The 19,756-nt window shown below is 44.6% G+C and overlaps 1 protein-coding gene across 2 annotated transcripts in view; it reads left to right on the plus strand.

Moving 5' to 3' along the window:
- Positions 1-927: 927 nt before the first annotated feature.
- The window catches only part of NUP93 (nucleoporin 93), a 115,967-nt gene continuing 97,138 nt past the window's right edge, over positions 928-19,756 (plus strand). Inside the window, 1 exon segment of one of the 2 annotated variants that reach the window (NM_001244152.1) lies at positions 928-1,021. The gene's annotated coding sequence lies outside the window, so the exon portion shown is untranslated. 2 annotated transcript variants of the gene reach the window in all.

The raw sequence follows: 19,756 nt of genomic DNA on the forward strand, positions 1-19,756 counted from the left end.
ATTTGCACGAGGAATAATTTCAACTGCAAAGTCTGTCTTACTCCACCTAGCCTGGAGCATCCTCTTCCAGTCAAATTCTGTTCTTCAAACTCCATGGAGCCTTCAGTTTTGTTCCCTCTACTTGGAAAGTTCCGCAGCCAAGACTCAAGACTAGGCTGACTCTTGCTCCCTTCCTCCTTTCCTTTTCCTTCCTTCCTTCCATAGCCGCAGCCGCATGGTATGGAAATTCTCAGGTTAGGCGTCAAACAGAATCAGAGCTGTAGGTGCCGGCCTACACCACAGCCCCAGCAACACCAGATTCAAGGTGCACCTGCCACTTATGCTGCAGCTTGCGATGAGGCCAGATCCTTAACCCACTGAGCAAGGCCAGGGATCCAACCTGCGTCTTTGTGGATACTAGCTGGGATCTTAACCCGCTGAGCCACAACAGGAACTCCTGGGCCGCCCCTTTCTCATCAACGTTTCAGCTCAGCGGTCACCTCAGAGAAGCCTACTCTGACCATGTAGGCATTCTCTCTCCCATCACCCAGCTTTTTCCGTCATTGTCCTTAACAAACTCGGAGTGATTTATTCTATTGTGTTTTCCCTATCAGCCTGAGAACCTATTACGGCAGGATCTTGCCTGTCGTGATCACCACTGTGCCCCTCGGGGCCTAGAATAGTGCCTGGTACTCTGATGGCGCACAATAAAGGGCGAGAAATCCGCAGGCAATTGTAGAATCGCTTTCTCAGGCTATAGCTGACTAACCACTTGGGCGGGGTGAGGGCAGGGCCGCTGGCGTTCGGGGATTGACAACTCAGCCGAAGGCCCCGCCCCCACCCAGCACCCAGCTCCGCCCCAACCCCGTCCTTGTCCGTGTCTCCTCCTTGGGTCTCCATAAAGTTCATTTGGCGGCGCGCCGCGCGGGGGCTTCTGGGAAAGCCGGCCTTAGCCAATCAGGAAGCGCAGGCGCGCGGCGCGAGAACCGGCGGCCGCGTTCTCAAGCCCGGACCTGAGCGGCGGACAAAGCTGCAGAGCCAGGTAAGGGTGGTTTTGGCCGGGTCCTTCCGACTCGAGGCATGTCCTTGAACCCAGGGCCCCGAGGCTAGGTAGAGCCCAGTCGCTAGTCTCAGAGCGGTGCTGCGCACACTTCCCGTTCGCCTCATGGCAGCCGGCACGCCTGACGCCGGCGACACAGCGCCCTGTCGAGCCCCCCCCCCCCCCCCGCCCATTACAGCGTTAGGCTGCGCTTCAGCAGTGTCTTTTATCTGCCCTCTTTCTGAATACAGAGCCTTGGCCTTCCGACTGCCCTCCTCCCGCGCTGCAGCGCTTTGCCGGCGTGCCACGCCCACCCTTACCCTGCCAGCCCACCCCTCCACCACAGTGCGCCTGATAACTTTCGTGCCTGCGCCCTGCCAACTCGCTCGCCCCTCGGGGATACACCCTGTTGGGAGGAAAAGGTTCTTTGAGGCGAGGGTGATGACTCCGAGCCTTGGCCTGTCGTCTCTGTCTGCATCCAGGGGAAATGCTCCTTCTCATCCGGGAAGATAACTAGTAATTAGAACCTGGAGGTGGCCTTTACTTTCTCTGGGTTCACAGCACCTCATCCTCTGCAAAGGCAATGCCTATGTTTACCGGATCTCTTTTTAAGAAATTACGGGCCGACCGCAGGGGTCTTTGTTCAAAATTTGGCTGACCCATTGACAGAGCCGCTGGTCGGGGTTTGCCCTTTATCGGGTGTGAGAAGACGGTTTCGATTTTTTTTTTGTTTTGACAGAAATGTCTTTCAGCATGAGTAAGGGTCACCTTTCTTTTCTGTCGTTGGGGGGGGCGGGCGTGAGAGGATGTCCTTGGACATCTTAGCACATCTTTCTTTCAGCTATAATTCTTTGTGCATTTATTTGTGTTTGGGACATTTTCATTTTTCATTTATGGTGATCTCACTCAAAGCTTATAGTTCTGAATACCTATGTGTTAGGGAACAGGTCTCACATTTTAATCTCCAGCCTGAGCCTCTCCCTTGATCTATATCCAGTTGCCTACTTAATATCTTCATTGAGATGGTTGGGAATCAAACGGAACCTATCAAGATAGCAAGCTCCCTTCCACCTCTCTTTCCAGACTCCTCTTGCTGTTTTTCCTTTTCTCAGTAGTGTAAAAGGCTCTGACCTATAACCAGTGAGTCATGCTTGACTGCTCTCTTTCTCGCCTGGATTTTTATTTATTTATTTAATTTTACCACAGCACCTGTGGCATATGGCAGTTCCCCAGCTAGGGGTTGAATTGGAGCTGTAGCTGAGGCCTACGCCACAGCCATGGAATGCCAGATCAGAGCTGCATCTGCAGTCTCTACTGCATTTGTGGCATTGCCTGATCTTTAACCCATTGAGGCAGGCAAGGGATCCACCCTGCATGTACATGGGTCCTTAACCTGCTGAGCCGCTATGGGAACTCTCTCTCTTGGATAACTGAAATAGTCTCCCATGTCACTTTCTGACTTCTCTTTTAAACACAGCAGTTAGAAGGATCCTTTTATTTATTTATTTTTTTTTAGGGCCACACCCGAGGCATAGGGAAGTTTCCAGGTCAGGGGTTGAATTGGAGCTGTAGCTGCTGGCCTATGCCATAGCCACAGCAACGAGGGATTCAAGCTGCATCTGCGACCTATACCACAGCTCATGGCAATGCTGACTGTACAAGGATCCTTTTGATACACAAGTCAGATCATATCACTCATTTACTTAAACCAACCAATGGGTCTTCTTCTCATTTAAAGATGAACTTACACTGTGCTGTAAGGTTTTATGTGATCTGACCCACTGATACTTTTCCACCTTGATTTTTTGCTACCCTCCTCTTCTTCTACATGGCAGATACACTTCAGCCTCAGACCTTTGTGCTTGCAGTTCAGTACTCATGGTTTGCTTCCTTAGTTCTTTCAGGTTTTTATTCAACAGTCATCTAGCGAGGCTTTTCTCGCTTCCTATCTTCCTTTACCACTTTAGTTCTTATATTTTATTCACTTATCTTGTGTATTGTTTGTTTTCCCCTTCTAGAATGTGAAGTGGGTTTTTTTAAAATTATAACTTATTTATTTATTTTTTTGTCTTTTTGTCTTTTTCTAGGGCTGCACGCACGGTATATGGAGGTTCCCAGGCTAGGGGTCCAATTGGAGCTGTAGCCACCGGCCTACACCAGAGCCACAGCAACGTGGGAATCCGAGCCCCGTCTGTGACCTGCACCACAGCTCATGGCAATGCTGGATCCTTAACCCACTAAGCAAGGCCAGGGATCGAACTTGAAACATCATGATTCCTAGTTGGATTCATTAACCACTGAGCCACGACGGGAACTCCAAGGTTTTTTTTTTTCTTTTTTAATCTGTTTTGTTCCCTCATGTATCCTCAGCACCTAGACCTGGCACACAGTAGGTACTCAATAAATAGGAAATAAATCCGTGTACCTGGCACTGTTAGAGGCTTGGGGATCCGGCAGTGACTGAGATAGCCCTGCCCTCACTGAGCTGCTGTTTCTGTGGAGGACACCACCAGCAATAAACATGCAGGGATAGCATGTTGCAGCAGGGCTGTTTTTTAAAAAGATGACAAAGTTATCTGAATAAAGACCCAATTGAAACCAGAGAGGGGAGTATCTAGGGCAAGAGCATTCCTGGAAAGGGAATAGCAAGTGCAAATACTTGGAGATGTGGTGAGTTTGAGTGTCTCAACCTGCTTCCTGATGGACTGAAGTAGAAACTAAGGTAGAAAGACAGATGTGCTAAGGAGAGGGAGGGCTCAGATCAAAGACCTGAAGGTGAAGACCCTAGGTATGTTTAGGGGTCAGGTCACTTTAATTCAGCAAACATTTATTTGGTACCTTTTTTTTTGGCTGCACCCACAGCATATGGAAGTTCCCAGGCCAGGGATCAAAGCTGAGCCTCAGTTGCAGCAGCACCAGATCCTTAACCCACTGCCCCCAGACAGTGCGGCTCCTTAACCCATTATGCCACAGTGGGAACTTCACATTTGGTATCTTTTTTTGTGCTTAACTTAGTAGCTGAGCAGTCTGTGGACCTTACCTGCAGGAATTCTCCATGTAGAAAGGAGGACAGACTTAGGAAGAAATCATCCTACGTCTTCCAGCTGGCCTGGGAAGAACAGTAACACAAGGTTCAGGATAGTGTGGGAGGGTTTGTGGTAGGTGGGACTGTCCCAGCTGACTTTGCAAGATATATAGGAGTTCCCCTGCGACAGGGTGAGTTTGTGTTCTAGTAGTGTGTACCTGCATGTGCTGGGGTGTGGAGGGAGGAAACAGCATGGAGCACCCCAGGGAGTGCATTATTAGGGTGTCTGCGGGGGTGGGGGGAGGGCAGTAAGATGTGAGGATGATAAGGGTGGCAGTGCCCATTATTTGGAGGGTGCCCTGTTTGGCCATGGTAAAGTGTGAGTGCTTCTCCTGTAGAGGATAGATAGAGTCCCTGAGGGGATAAAAGCAGGGGAGCACTTCAGAAAGACCTTTCTAGACAAGGGGAGTGTGAGTTAGAGGAATGAAAAGGTTTAGACTATTGATGTAATCAGGAGAAAAGCGAGAGGTTAGAGTGGGGGCAAAAGAAATGAGGGTTCACCTTTGCAAAAGATTTGAGAAGTAGAGCTGGAGATTGGCTCAGGTGACTCTCAGGTGGTTTCTGACTGAATTGACTGGGTCCGTTTTGCCAACAGAGATCACAAACGCAAGAGGAGGAAGTGGTGGTGCTGGTGGTGGCGGTGGCAGCTGAGAGGAGGGAGAAGTGAGGAGCTAGGAGTATGTGTAGTTCGAGGCACCCATTGATCAGCCAGGTGCAGGTGTCAGATGGACAGTTGGAAATAATTGGCCTGGGGAGAGCAGGGCTGGGCATAGAGATATGGAAGTCACCTTTGTTTAATGGGTCAGGATCCTTGCCTGACTCAGAGGTCCTTGGATGGACTTGCTGGGGAAGGGCAGTGTTGAGCCTCCTGACACTGCCAGCTCAAGAGTATGGGTGTGGTTCTGTTGTGTGCAGGTGTATGTGAACGGATTCAGAGAGGTCTGTAGCCATCTGGAAGAATAATGGCCACTGGTCAGAATTGTAGTTGAAGCCATGGCCCAGGTGAATGTTATCCAGAGAAATACATAATGTGAGAAAAGGAGGTCCAAGGATAGAAGCCCGGCATATGAGAGCCCAGTAGGTAAAGAAGCCACAGCAGAGGAGGCTGAGAGAGGGAGGAGCTGGAAGAGCAGGAGAAGAACCGGGAGAAGGTAGAATCTCCAAGTCAAGGGAAGAGAGAGTTTCAGGAAGATAGGACTGGTCAGGTTGTCAGAGGGTGTGAGAAAGGATTGACGAGTCCATTGGATTTGGCAGTTAGGTCATGGGTGACTGCCCAGGAATTCAGGATATGGGAGGGAGGCAAGCAGAAGTTAGATTGCAGTGGGTGATGAACGAATGAGGTATGGCAAAGAATGGCCATCTCTTTGTGAAGAGATTGGGAGGCAGAGGAGGACATGGGGTTTAGGACTTTTTTTTTTTTTTTTTTTTAATATTGCTTTTTAGGGCTGTACCTGCAGCATATGGAAGTTCCCATGCTAGGGATCAAATTGGAGCTGCAGCCGCCATCCTGTGCCACAGCCACGCCAGATCTGAGCTGTGCCTGTGACCAGCTCGGGGCGATGCTGGATCCTTTAACCCACTGAATTAGACCAGGGATAGAATCTGCATCCTCATGGATACTAGTTGGGTTCTTAAACCGCTGAGCTACATTGGGAACTCCTTTAATAAACTTTTTAGTTTAAAATTAATTTAGATTTACAGAAAACATGCAAGATAGTATGGAGTCCTCTGTACCCCTCACCCAGTTTCCTCTATTGTGAGGAATTATTTTAGGGAAGGAGAGACCTAAGTTTTAGAAGAAACTAATGACAGTAGAAAAAAGGACAACAGTCACTTTTTGAGCTCTGGCTACATGTGAATCTCTGCCATGGGCTTTACTTATGTATTCTAATGCCATCCTCATGGCAGCCCTCTGATGCCAAGCCCGCTGCTTTTCCCATCTCCCCCATTTCAGTAAATGGCACGTTCATGGTCTGAGTTAATCAGGCCTAAAGCCTTGGTATTGTCTTGGACTTCTTTTTTCCTCTCACACTCAATATCAACAATTCACGTCTATACTAAATCTACTCTTAAAACATATGTAAAACATGTTCTTTTTTTGGTGCAGGGCAGGGGGTCTCATCTACCGCTGTTACTCTGTTCCACACTGTTCTCATTTATCGTGTCTTCTGAATGATAGATTAGCCTGGTTCGTTCTTTGTCCCCTCCCTCCTCTGGTCTCACACAGCAGTGGGAAGAAACCTTGGAGAAGACTCAACCCTTCACTAGCTCTCGTCACACACATAGGCTGAAATCAGAGTCCTAGCCTGGTACTGGGAAGCCTGTGAGGTCTGACCCTGCCCTGACCTCTTCTCCCACCACCCTTCCCCATTCCCCATGATTGTGTGCTTCAGCCCTCTGGCCTCCTGCTCTCAAAGAGTGAATACACTTGCCTTGTGTCCTTGACAGATGTCTCCATAGCTTACTCCCTTACTTCATTCAAGTCTCTGTTCAGAGCTTTCCTTTTTTTAATTTTTATTTTATTTTTTTGCTTTTTAGGTCTACATCTATGGAAGTTTCCAGGCTAGGGGTCAAATCATAGCTGTAGCTACTGGCCTGTGCCACAGCCACAGCAATGCCAGATCCTGGCCGAGTCTGCCACCCACACCACAGCTCAGGGCAACCCCAGATCCTTAACCCTCTGAGCGAGGTCACCGATCAAACCCGCGTCCTCGTGGATACTAGTCGAATTTGTTTCCACTGCGCCACAATGGGAACTCCCAAAGGTTCCTTTTAAAAGAAACTTCTCAGTTCTCTGGTGGCACAGTGGGTTAAGGATCTGGTGGTGTCACTGTAGTGGCATAGGTTACCGCTGTTGTGTGGGTTTGATCCCTGGCCTCGGAACTTCCATATGCTATGGTGCAGGCAAAAAAAAACAAAAAAAATAAGAAAACAAAAAAAAACAAAAGCTTTTCAGAACACCCCAGCTAAAGCAGTCCCACCGTTCACTTTACCACATTTCCCTATTTTAGCTCCTTAATAGCACTTATTATTACCTGGTATCATGCATCTCTTTATGCATTTTTATTGTCTGTTTCCTAATAGACTTAAACTCCTCAAGACTGGGAACCTTGTCTGGTTTTTCCATAGCTCCACTCCTGTTGCTTTGAACAAACAGTATGTAGTAGATGCTCAATAAATATTTGTTTAATGAATGAAGGAAAGAAGGAAGATGGAGCTCTAACTTTGGTGGACTTTACAAGGCCTACAGGAATTTAGAAAATGAGTCAATTAGACATTTGGGGGAAGGTTTGCAGAACGTTATACTTACAGTTATTGACTGTATTGAGGACCTAGCTACTGTATTTAAGGGCACTGTTGGAATTATATATTTACCGAAAAGGAAAAGCTACAAAAATTTTTAAAAGTCGTTTGGGGGAGAAGGAATCTAGGTATTACTAGACAATGACATGAGGCAAGTTAGGAGAACGACGTCAGCAGGATGGTGGACGTACAGGTCCTGAATTGCTTGTCCCCCCATAAAAATGACAAAAACATCAAATAAATATATATTGATGAGAATAGCTCTGTGAGAGCTCTAGAACAAGGAGGCTGCAGAAACCCTGCGGAGCACAAGAATAGAGGATTTGGCCATATGAAAATGTATATGGCAAATAATAAATGTAGTAGAGAGGAATTTAGAAGAGGGGAGATTCCTGTGAGCTGGTATCAAGGAAAACCATGGAGGACCTGAGTTTGTTGTAAAAATGATGGCTAATGTTTGGTTACTGTGAGGCAGGTGGGAGAGAGACAACTATTTTTCCATTTCACAGATGAGGCCCAGAGGGAGTAATTAATTTGCCCAGAGTCACCCAGCTGGGGAGTAGAGTTCCTGGCTAGATCTCAGGGGTGCAGTGGAAGGTGAGCAGATGTTCCTGGTTGTGAAAAGTGGATGAGGAAGGGCAGAGCAGGCATGCTCAAGGATGGTCAGGGACAGAGTAAGTCACATCACTGATACACAGGGTTTTTCCAAGAGCAGCATCTCATCTGGATCCTGTGAGTGGGAGGCACTGAGGGCTTTGGAATGAGGGCAACATAGGGAAAATGATGGTAGAAAGATGAAGGTGGCCACACTGAGCAGAGCAAGATGTGCAGTGGCAGGGGCTAGAACTTGCACCTAGTAAGAACTTGGGCTTAAAGGGGTGGAGGTCTGGCTTTGAGTGATGGTGATGAGAATGGAAGCAACAGACTAGCGTTATTGTAATCATTTCACAGTATGATATGTCTATCAAATCATCACTTGATAGATGCCTTAAAATTCTACAATGTTATATGTCAGTTATATCTTAATAAAGCTAGCAGAAGAGAAAAAAAAGCAACAGAAGATACTTCAAACATAAAGTATCTTTTGCTATCTCAATCTGTTTAGGTAATGAGAGATTTGGAGAGTGAGGGATAACATGTTACCTGAATCTCCAGTACTTGGTTTCCTGAGAGTAGGGAGTTAGGGAGGAGCAATAGTTTGGATAATGAGGAATACCTTCCTGCTTTCTCTTAAAAATGAATCTGCATCTTTTATGGTTTCTAAGCCTGGAGAGTGGAGTATAACCTGTAAATAAATATTACAAGGTCATGCACAGATGCCAGAAAGGGTCTTTTAGAACCTGAGAGAGAGAAGCCAGGATACAGGTGGAGGGGTTTAGGAGGGCAGCTGATGGTTGTGGCTGTGGGTGGATAACTGCATTTTGAGACATGCTGGGTGTGAGAGTTATGGGTTTGGGTGGATATGCATAGGCAGTGCCGGGAAACTCTTGGCTTGGAGTGGGGTGCAGAAGCAGGATGGGGATGTGGATTTAACATTCATTGCCATCACGGATTTAAGGGGCACTGGTGAGACAACATTCTGAAGCAGGGAGTTTAGAGGTTTTAAAATGAACAGGTTATTAAAAATTAGAAAAGATCACACACACTTATGAAAAAGCATTCGGATTGACAGTGTATGAAATGAAAAGTAGAAATCTTCCAACTCTTAGCTTTGCTCTTTCTGAAGGTAACGCCCAGCTTCTTTATATGCTGATGTTATGTTTCTTGCTATTTCTTCTAAATGGTGTCTGTAAACAAACCTTAATATGTGTATGTTATACCTTATATATAATATATATTGAATGTAGAGCTTGATTAATTTTTAAATATTCACTCATGTGACCACCCCCTGTATTGAGATACAGAATATTTCCAATACCCTAGTGTTCTAGCTTGGGCTGCCATATAAACTGCCATGACTTGAGTGGCTTAAACAACAGAAGTTTGTTTTTTTTCACAGTTGTGGAGACTGGCAGTCTGAGACCAGGGTGCCACATGGTTGGGTTCCTGTGAGGGCCCTCTTCGTGGCTTGGAGATGCACTACCTGTTCTTTCCTGGGTGAATGTGTGTGTGGTGTGGGGGAGGGAGATAGAGGAAACAGCCTTCAGGTGTCTTTTCTTAGGGCACTAATCCCATCCTGAGCCCCCCTCCCTCCATGACCTCATCTAAACCTGATTACCTCCCAAAGGCCCCTTGTCCAAATACCTTCACATTGAGGGTTAAGGCTTCAAAATATGAATTTTGGAGGGACATGTTTCACTTTCTATAGTGCCAGGGAAGTTCTGTTGTGGTGCCCCCCAGTCATTCTCTTCCACTCCCCAATAACCAGGATTCTGATTTCTAGCACTACAGATTCATTTTTTTTTTCTGTTCTTAAAATCCAAATAAATGGATTCATGCAGTTTGTTTTTGTTGTTTTGTTTTTGTATCTGGCTATGTAGGTTTTTTGTTTTGTTTTGTTTTTTGTCTTTTTAGGGCCACACCGAGGCATGTGGAGGTTCCCAGGCTATGGGTACATCACAACCACAGAAATGCCAGATCCGAGCCACGTCTGTGACCTACACCACAGTTCATAGCAATGCCAGATCCTTAACTCAGCAAAATCGGGGATCAAACTTGCGTCCTCATGGATACTAGTCAGATTCGTTTTCGCTGAGCCATGACAGGAGCTCTTACTTTAGTTTTATGTGTGTGAGTGAGATGTGTCCCTTATTGTCTCAAGTAGTTGTAGTTTGATTTTTTTCATTGTTCTCTGGTATGGTGGGGTATGAACGAACATATCACTATAAAAAACACAAATGGTGTAATTCTGTATATACAGTGTTTTAAGATTATTTGGGGCAGGGAGAGGGACTGGGGACTAGACTTTTGTTAGAATCTGATAATGGCTATAGTGCTTTTCTTATATTTAAAAAAAATATTTCCAGAGGTGCCTTTGATGCTGTGTCATGGCTTTCAGGACAAGAAGCCTTCCTTAGTTCACAGCAGGGTTTCTCAACCTTGACGCTATGGATATTTTGGGCTGAATAATCCTTTTTTATTTTTTTTTAAAGTTTTGTTGAACTATAGTTGATTTACAGTGTTGTGATAATTTTTGTTGTGTAGCAAAGTGACTCAGTTATACATACATCCATTCCTTTTTAGATTCTTTTCCCTTATAGATTATCACAGAGTATTGGGTAGAGTTCCCTGTGCTGTGCATCAGATCCCTGTTGGCCGGTCATTCCTTATACCGCAGCGTGCATATGCCAATCCCAGACTCCCAGTCCATCCCTTTTCCCCCTCCACCTGTCCTCTTTGGTAACCATAAGTTTGTTTTCAAAATCTGTGAGTCTTTTTCTGTTACATAAATAAATTGATTTGTATCCTTTTTAAAGATTCCACATACAAGTGATATCTTGTGATGTTTGTCTTTCACTGTCTAACTTAGTATGATAATCTCTGGGTCCATCCGTGTTGCTGCAAATGGCATTATTTCATTCTTTTTCATGACTGAGTAATATTCCTCTGTGTGTGTGTGTGTGTGTGTGTGTGTGTGTGTGTGTGTGTGAGATGTCTTTATCCATTCCTCTGTCAGTGGGCGTTTAGTTTGCTTCCCAGTTTTGGCTATTGTAAAGAGTGTTGCAGTGAACATTGGGGGAGCATGTGTCTTTTTGAATTGTGGCTTCCTCCAGGTAGATGCCCAGGAGTGGGATTGCTGGATCATATGGTAGTTCTATTTTTAGTTTTATGAGGAACCTCCATACTGTTTTCCGTAGTGGTTGTACCAGTTTACATTTCCTAAGTGTAAGAGGGTTCCCTTTTCTGTGCACCCTTTCTAGCATTTGTTTGCAGCCTTTTTTTTTTTTTCTTTTTAAGGGCCGCACCCTCAGCATGTGGAATTTCCCAGGCTAGAGGTAGAATCGGAGCTACAACTGACAGCCTATACCACAGCAACGCAGAATCCAAGCCGCATCTGCAGACTACACCACAGTCGACAGCAACACCAGATCCCCAACCCACTGAGCGAGGCCAGGGATCGAACCTGCATCCTCACGGATACTAGCTGGATTCGTTTCTACTGAGCCACAATAGGAACTCCCCTTCATAGTAGTTTTGATATGCATTTCTCTAGTGGTTAGTGAGTTGAGCATCTTTTCACGTATTTTTTTGTCATCCATATGTCTTTTTGGAGAAATGTCTATTTAAATCTTTTCATTTTTTGACTGGGTTGTTTGTGGGGTTTTTTGTTTGTTTGTTTGTTTTTTGATATTGGATAATTCTTTGTTGTGTAGGCTGTGCTGTGCATCATAGGTTGTTTAGCAACACTCCTGGCCTCTGCCCTCTAGATGTCAGTAGCACATGGTCTCTCCCTCTCTCTCTCTCTCAGTTGTGACAACCAAAAATGCCCTAGATATTGCCAGTGCTTCCTTGGGAACAAAGCTGCCCCCATCTGAGAACTGCTGGTTTAGAGAAAAGAGCCAGAGCCTTTTGGAGATGGACTTGGTGATCCTGCCCTCTTTGTGCATATGGGGCCCATGTCTTTCCTAAGGTTCTATATACAGGTAATTTTCATCATCGCTAAAGCGGGGCTGCTCCTTCCGAGGACACATTCATTAAGTGAGTTGAAAGAGTGCATTAAGACATCCCTCATTTGTAAATTCTTCATGGCAAGCAGGACCTTAGAACTCACTTGAACCAACCCCGTCCTTCCACTGGTGGTGAAACTGGGATCCAGAGATGGAGAGGGACCAGTCCCAGGGTCAGAGGGCTGATGTGAGGCAAACCAGGGAGAGTCCACAGCTTTATCCCAGCTTTATCTATTCTGCTTAGAGCATTTGTCATAAAGTAGCCTGTGTGGATAGTTTCTGTGTGATTCCAGATTGCTTCTCTTTGCTCATTGAAGATGAAATGATACAAGTGTTATTTTATGTATCAGGAAAGCTGATACTACGCACTTCTTACTGCAAACACTGAGTCATCCAGGCCGGCATCTGTACTGAATCACCCAGGTCTTTAATTTCTCTTCTGTCTATGGTAATTTATTTTAGTTCTTTGTTTTCTCCAGAAGTCTCCCTTATGAATAATGATTAGGTCTAACTCTTTTAGTCTCACAGGACTATAAAGAATTATCCACAAGATACATTTTTTTTTAAATCATCTTTTTCCTCCTCTTCCAGAGATGTCTGAAACAGTAGTATCTGTTAAGATGTAATTTTCTTGTGGTTGTTGTAATTGACAGCTGACAGGTACAGTACAGAGTAGAATGATACTGTCATTAATCCATAGTTCATCTATTCAGAAGAGAGGAGAGCAGAACCAGCCTTCAGTTTTTGATACCTCTTGTGAAGCTTCCCTAATTAATCTTGGTGTTGAACATTGAACACTGTTCTTGTGTCTTAATCCTATTACAGTCCAATTAATAAGAAAGTTTGAGGGCAAGATTTCCCCTTGAAATTCGGTGCTAAATTTCTTTTGACTCACACCTTCATTGTGGAGATTTGGATTTGTAATAAAAACCATATTCGATAATGGATTTTCTTCTTCTTTTTTTGTCTTTTGTCTTTTGTCTTTTTAGGGCTGCACCCGAGACATATGGAGGCTCCTAGGCTAGGGTTCTAATCGGAGCTGTAGCTGCCGGCCTATGCCACAGCCACAGCTACAGCAACGCCAGATCTGAGCCACATTTGTGACCTACACCACAGCTCATGGCAAATGCCGGGTCCTTAACCCACTGAGCAAGGCCAGGGATTGAACCTGCAACCTCATGTTTCCTAGTTGGATTTGTTTCCACTGTGCCTCGATGGAAACTCCGATAATGGATTTTTTTACATTGTACATTCAAAAATTGTAACGGTCTCCCAGAAGTTCTTACTGAATGCATATGATGCTGTGATCAAATAAGTTGTAATTTAGTATCACATATTTACGGGAAGATTATTCGAAGCAGAGATGCTTATAATTAAGTGAAAAATGTTGCCAAATTGGCAAATTTGGAAATAAGCTATAATAGCATTTTACAATGACATAAATCAGGAGTTTATAAAATACTTTCTGTGTGTTATCAACCCTTTGAAATTGATAAGCATTATCATTTCCTTTTTAGCTGGATTGTTAACCCACTGCACTACAGCAGGAACTCCTGAAATATTTTTAGATTTATTTTACTGTCACATTAAAACTTCAAAAAAATAATAAAAAAAAGCATTGTACATTTTGAATAAAAAAGGTATAAGTAGCAGCATCAGTTATTTCCTCTGATGTAAATGAAATTCCCCCCTCTGACAACATTCGAAAGACAGCAGTACTAAATGTGCATTTGTTAGATTGTGAGATCTTTGTAATTGAAAGAGGTAGTATTTAGGTATGCGGTAAAAGCAGAATTCCACAGTGAGCTGTAATAAGTAATTGTTGGGGTATATTGACCTGCTGCAGGGAAAGTAGCTGGTGTCATCTCCCTGTGCATGTCAGTGAACTGAGAGAGAGAGTCTTTTAATGCTGAAGGAAAGACAGATGACCCTGTCTTTACCCTTTCATCTCTTTCGCAATCCACGGTATTTCTTGGATAACTGGTCTGTTTGGATGGTGGGCGGTAAGGAGAAGGGAAAGTTCACCTGGGTTGTTGAGTATGTTGCGGTGTCCTTGAAAAGGGCTGCGAGTTCCCCCTGGCACTCTGTGCTGGGTCAAAAGAACATGTACTGGACAGATTTCATCATTTACAAAACATTTCTTCTCCCACATATACTCTCTAAGTAAACAATTTAAAGAGGGAAGGGGGACTGGGGAGGGGCCAGTCCCAGGGTCAGAGGGCTGATGTGAGGCAAACCCGGGAGAGTCCACAGCTTTGGATTTTCCATACATCAAGCAAGTGTCAGTTTCTGGACAGCGGCTGGGTTCCCTACTATTTAACTCAGTCCTGACACTATCTGGAGATAGCACTGGATCCCACATGTTAAGGATCCAGTCCCATAGCCCCCACCCCCTTTAGATGCCAGTTGCCAAGTCCAGGTTGCTACTTGTGCTTCTGACCAATTGGCTACAAATCAGAGGTTCTCACCACTGCCCCCACCCCCTCAGGTTTGATTAGATTGCTAGGACAACTCACAGAACTCGGAGAACATCTAGTTTATTTATTTTTTTTGTTTTAGGGCCGCACGTTCGGCATATGGAGGTTCCCAGTCTAGGGGTCGAATCAGAGGTGGAGCAGCCGGCCCACACCACAGCCACAGCAGTTTGGGACCTGAGCTGAGTTGGTGACCTACACCACAGCTCACAGCAGTGCCGGATCTTTAACCCGCTGAGCGGAGCCAGGGATCAAACCTGTGTCTTCATTGATGCTAGTCAGATTCATTTCTGTTGAGCTACGGTGGGCACTCAAGAACAGTTACTTAACATTCACCAGTTTATTATAGATGATACAGATGAGTGGCCGGATAGAGAGGTACACAGGGCGAGGTCCGGAAGTGTCCTTAGTCCTCTGTCTCTGTGGAACCAGGGTGTGCCATTCTCCAGCCCTGAAGCTCATCAGATCTCATTGTTCAAGAGATTTCATTCAAGAGTTCCCTCTGTGGCCTAGCGGGTGAAGAACTCGACTAGAACCACGAGGGTGTGGGGTCCATCTCCGGCCTCGCTCAGTGGGTTAAGAATCCCACATTGCCATAAGCTGCGGTGTAAATCACAGATGCGACTTGAATCTGGCATGGCTGTGGCTTAGTCTGGCAGCTGCAGCTCCATTTCCACCCCTAGCCTGGGAATTCCCATATGCAGCCGGTGGGACCCTAAAAAGAAAAGAAAATAAAGTTTTCATGGAGCTTAATCTGTAGGACCACCGCCCCCCACTTCCCTTGGTGGGTGGGGCCGAAAGTTCTAACCTTCTAATCACTTGGTCTTTGTGGGGACCAGCCATCCTGAAGCTATCTAGCATAGCCCCTCCAGGTCACTGGATTTACATAAACTCAGGTGCACTTAAAAGGGGGGTTCCTTCTGAGTTACAAAAGACTCCTAACTTCAGGATGTTCTAGGGGTTTTAGAAGCTTTGTGCTAGGAACCCAGGGACAAAGACTAAATACATTTCTTCCTATACTAAACTACTCTTTTCTGGCTTGATTAAATATTTAACACGGTTATATTGGGAATGTGGAAATGACCATATTTTTCATAATTAAGGCATGTTAATGGCCAGTATACCAAAATTATTTAATGCATTTTTTTTTGTTCTGCCTTTTTTTTTTTTTTTTTTTTTAAATTTATTTCATCCTATGTGCAGCCTGGGGATTTTTTTTTCTCTTTCTTAAGAATGTTTATGTGCCCGAGAGGAGCAATTTTTTGGACACTGAATGGCAGGTGAATGCTGACTAATTTGAGGAAATGGAAGTCTGCCCAGCCTTTGGTTTTAGCTTTAGGTAGGAGCTGTCTCTCTAAAGCTGCAGGCTTTAATTTTTACCTCTAGTTAATTTTCCTTGCATCCTTTAGGTGTGGTGAAGAGGTCTGGATCTTGGAAATTTCCCACAAAGAACACCCACCATTTCTAATAGAGCAGGGTGTACTGCAGCCTCTGAAAAACAGTGGGTCATTGTCCTTTGTTTTGGGGGTGGGGGACCTTTTTTATTGAAGTACGATATGCAATGAGAAAAGTGTGTAAAATCATGAATCTAGCTCAATGAATGTTCTCAAAGTGAACACACTATTTATTAAGCAGAACCCAGAATAGAAAACCAAAATTACCAGCCCCCCAGAACCCTCCTTTCTGCCCTCCTCCCCCCAAGGGTAGCCCATCTTGCCTTCTGACAACAGTGGTAAGTTTGCTTTTCACTTTAATGCTTGTGATTTCCCGGGTGTCTGAGGAGGTCTTTGGAGGCTCAGTAGGACTTTTACCTAGAGGCATAAAGAGCAGTTTGTTGCTCAGGGAGCTGGTAGCCTGTGATGCTCTCTGCAGCAACTTCCAGTGTTTCTAGAGACCTCTCAACAGTCAGGCTCACAGTCATAGTGACAGCTAGGAGGCACCCTTCCCCTCATGCTGTGAGTTTGTCCATGCTGGCCTTTTCCTGTCCAGTCCCAGTTTTGCTGCATTTTATGTTCCACATACTCCTTCTAGGGTTCTCAGTGCAGCTTCTTCCTGGATCCCACCTCCATAGCTCCCCAGGGGTGCAGCCGGCATCCAGTCTCTGCATGCGTCCTGGCCAGATTTTCCCAACATCAAGCGTAGACTTCCCTCTCACATCTGGCCTCCCCCTGATCATTTTAGCTCTCTCTATTGGACAAAGCTAATGAGGTACTTTCATGATCAGTTTTCAGTATCTTGGGTCAAAATTGATATTTGGTTGGTTTAACCCCTATGTTTTGTGGCTAAGTTGATGTTTAAAATTTGTCTTTAATTTAATTTTATGCTTTTTTTGCTTTTTAGAGCCGCACACGGGGTATTATGGAAGTTCCCAGGCCAGGGGTCGAATTGGAGCTGCAGCTGCCAGCCTACGCTACAGTCACAGCCATGCGGGATCCAAGCCACGTCTATGACCTACACCACAGCTCATGGCAACACCAGATCCTTAACCCACTGAGCAAGGCCAGGGATCAAACCTGCATCCTCAGGTATTAGTCAGGTTCATTCAATTCACAACAGGAATTCTGTCTTAAGTTAATTAAGTTAATCATACATTTAAAAATTTTAATGAAATAGGATGATGACTACATCACAGTATAGATTTGTAAACTTTAATAACTTTTTTTGTAAATCAGTTTCCACTTGTTGAGTTATAATGCAAGACAGATCCAGTTTTTCCCAAATAGGGTATTATGTACATTTTTCTCTTCTCTCAGACAGACATGGAACAAGCTTATTTTCTACTCTGAAGTTACATAGCACAATTCTCCATGTATGTATATTCGTTCTTTTAGTTTGGAATTTGGTCACCTGAAAACTGGGCTATTCTAAAATACCACTGGGTTTTTGTCTGGGTATTTAGAGGGAAAGCACTAGTCTGCACCAAGTGTGATCTGAATTCGTGCCATTTGTACTGTCACTGCCTTATGCTGTGCAGCCTCAGAAATGTTAACTATCAGTTGGTAGTCAGAAGGAAATGTGTTTGCTCTGGTCTCTGCTTGCCAGTGGGTGCTGATTTGGCAAGGGTGTGTAGGACGCCTTCAAGAAGAACAGACTCTCCACAAATGGAAGAATAAAACTCCTCTGAGTCATTCAGCAGATGAGCACCTACTATGTGCCAGGCACTGTTCTAGGAACATGAGGTACCTCAGTGAACAAAACAGGCAAAAATCCCTGTCCATGTGGGGCTTACATTCTAGTCAAGGTAACAGACAGTAAAGGAGATGGGGGAGTGCTGGGGAAGTGGTTGCAGGTTACACTCATAAATATCTTGTTCTTGGAGTTCCCGTCGTGGTTCATGTAGTTAACAAATCCGACCAGGAACCATGAGGTTTCGGGTTTGATCCCTGGCCTTACTCAGTGGGTTAAGGATCCATCATTGCCATGAGCTGTGGTGTAGGTTGCAGATGCGGCTTGGATCCCGCGTTGCTGTGGCTGTGACGTAGGCTGGTGGCTACAGCTCTGATTGGACCCCTTGCCTGGGAACCTCCATGTGCCATGGATGCGGCCCTAGAAAAAGACAAAAAGACCAAAACAAAACAAAACAAAAAATTGTTGGTTAGCATCAAAGGCAAAGTGACAATTTAGCTGAGAGAGTTAGGGAATGAGCTTATCTTGGACGGGCACTTTCCAGGTAGAGGAAGTAGGGAGTAGTACAAAGAAAGGCTCTAGGGCAGGAATGTGCTTGACCCATTAGGGGAGCAGCAAGGAGGCCCCAGGGTGACTGGAGCCCAGAAAAGCAAGGGGGACAGGCTGAAAATGAGTCTGGAAGGTCAAGAGAGGCGGGTTGCCTCTGTAGGGCTTCACTCTGTACAGAGGATGGATGTGATCAGACTTTTAAAGGATCACTGGTTGCTGGGTTGAGAAGAGACTATAGGAGGCAAGGGCTGAAGTGGGGAAGCCAGGAAAGAGTCAGCAGTGACTTGGATGGGAGGAGATGGTGGGAAGAGGAATATTCTGGATGTATTTTGATGGCAGATTTGAAAGGCTCTGTTGGCTTGTTAGGTGTGGGGTGTGAGTCATAGAGGCCCCCAAGGATTTTAAGCCAAGCAATTGAGTAACAGTCTCCACTCTGAGAAGGCTGAGGAGCAGGTTTTGTAAGCAAAAGGTTAGAGCTCAGTTTGGGGCATATTAAATTTAAGATGTTGTTTAGAGATTCAGCCTTTATTTACCGTAGTCAAAATTCTGTTTAATTAACTAAAAAAATCTTATTTATTGGACCATATTAAAGTAAATCATGACTTTTATTTTGCCTTTACTACTTAAATCTGTCACTTTAAATCTTTGTATGGGCAGGTCATTTGAGAAACAGCATTTTCTCTGTCTGAATTTGTCTGACTTGGAAATGTTATGTGAAATGTTAAATATGTTAGATGTATTTCTTTTTCTTTTTTTTCTTCTTTTTTTTTTTAAACACAAAAAAGTTTTGTTTCATTCAGTATTTTATTCAGGGAGTTCAAAAATTTTCCTTATGGGAATTCCTGCTGTGGTGCAATGGGAATGGTGGCATTTCTGCAGTGCCAGGATGCAGATTTGATCTCCGGCACTGGGAGTGGATTAGAGAATCCCGTGCGGCCGCAGCTGTGGTTTAGTTCACAGCTGCGGCTAGGATCTGATCCCTGATCCCCAGCCCTGGTCTGGGAACTCCGTATGCCGTGGGTCAGCCTAAAAACAAAAACAAAAAAAAATTTTTTTTTCCTTGTGAAGGAAAAAAGTATTTCCTTCTCCTTGACTCTGTTAGACAAATTATTTTTATCTTAGAATAAAAAAATGTATGGGGTCGGGGGAAGAGGCAGCATACTACTTTTCTTTCCTCTTTCTGATGAGCAGCCATGTTTCTGGTAGTTCATAGAATGGCATTGGCCCTATAGGTTTCTGAGGAAAAAGATCTGTCCATCAGGCAGGAGCCTTTGTTTAATAATACTCTTCTGTCTCCTGTCTCTGGGAACATCTTTCTTCTTCTGCCACCCCCATTTTCTCAGGTAGAGATAGCTAGTTAGTTACAGCCTAATTCTATTAGGTCAAAAAAAGGGACAATGATTATCTAGAAACTTTAGGTGAAGAGTTATAGCATATGTGATTTTTTGTCTAAAGATTAAAGTCAGTGTGGCACTTTAGGAAGAATATCAAAATGTTTACTCCAGCTGAGCTATTTTTGTGCCCTTGCCTTTAAGTTTAATGTCCTTTAATGTTCATTTTAAAAATAATTTATTTTTTGGAGTTCCCATCAAGG

This window comes from Sus scrofa, chromosome 6 (genome assembly GCF_054392235.1).
Source record: "Sus scrofa isolate SSC_HxYL_T2T_F1_AM1 chromosome 6, Sscrofa_HxYL_maternal_Yorkshire_Landrace_v2.0, whole genome shotgun sequence".
In the NCBI taxonomy this organism is placed as follows: domain Eukaryota; kingdom Metazoa; phylum Chordata; class Mammalia; order Artiodactyla; family Suidae; genus Sus; species Sus scrofa.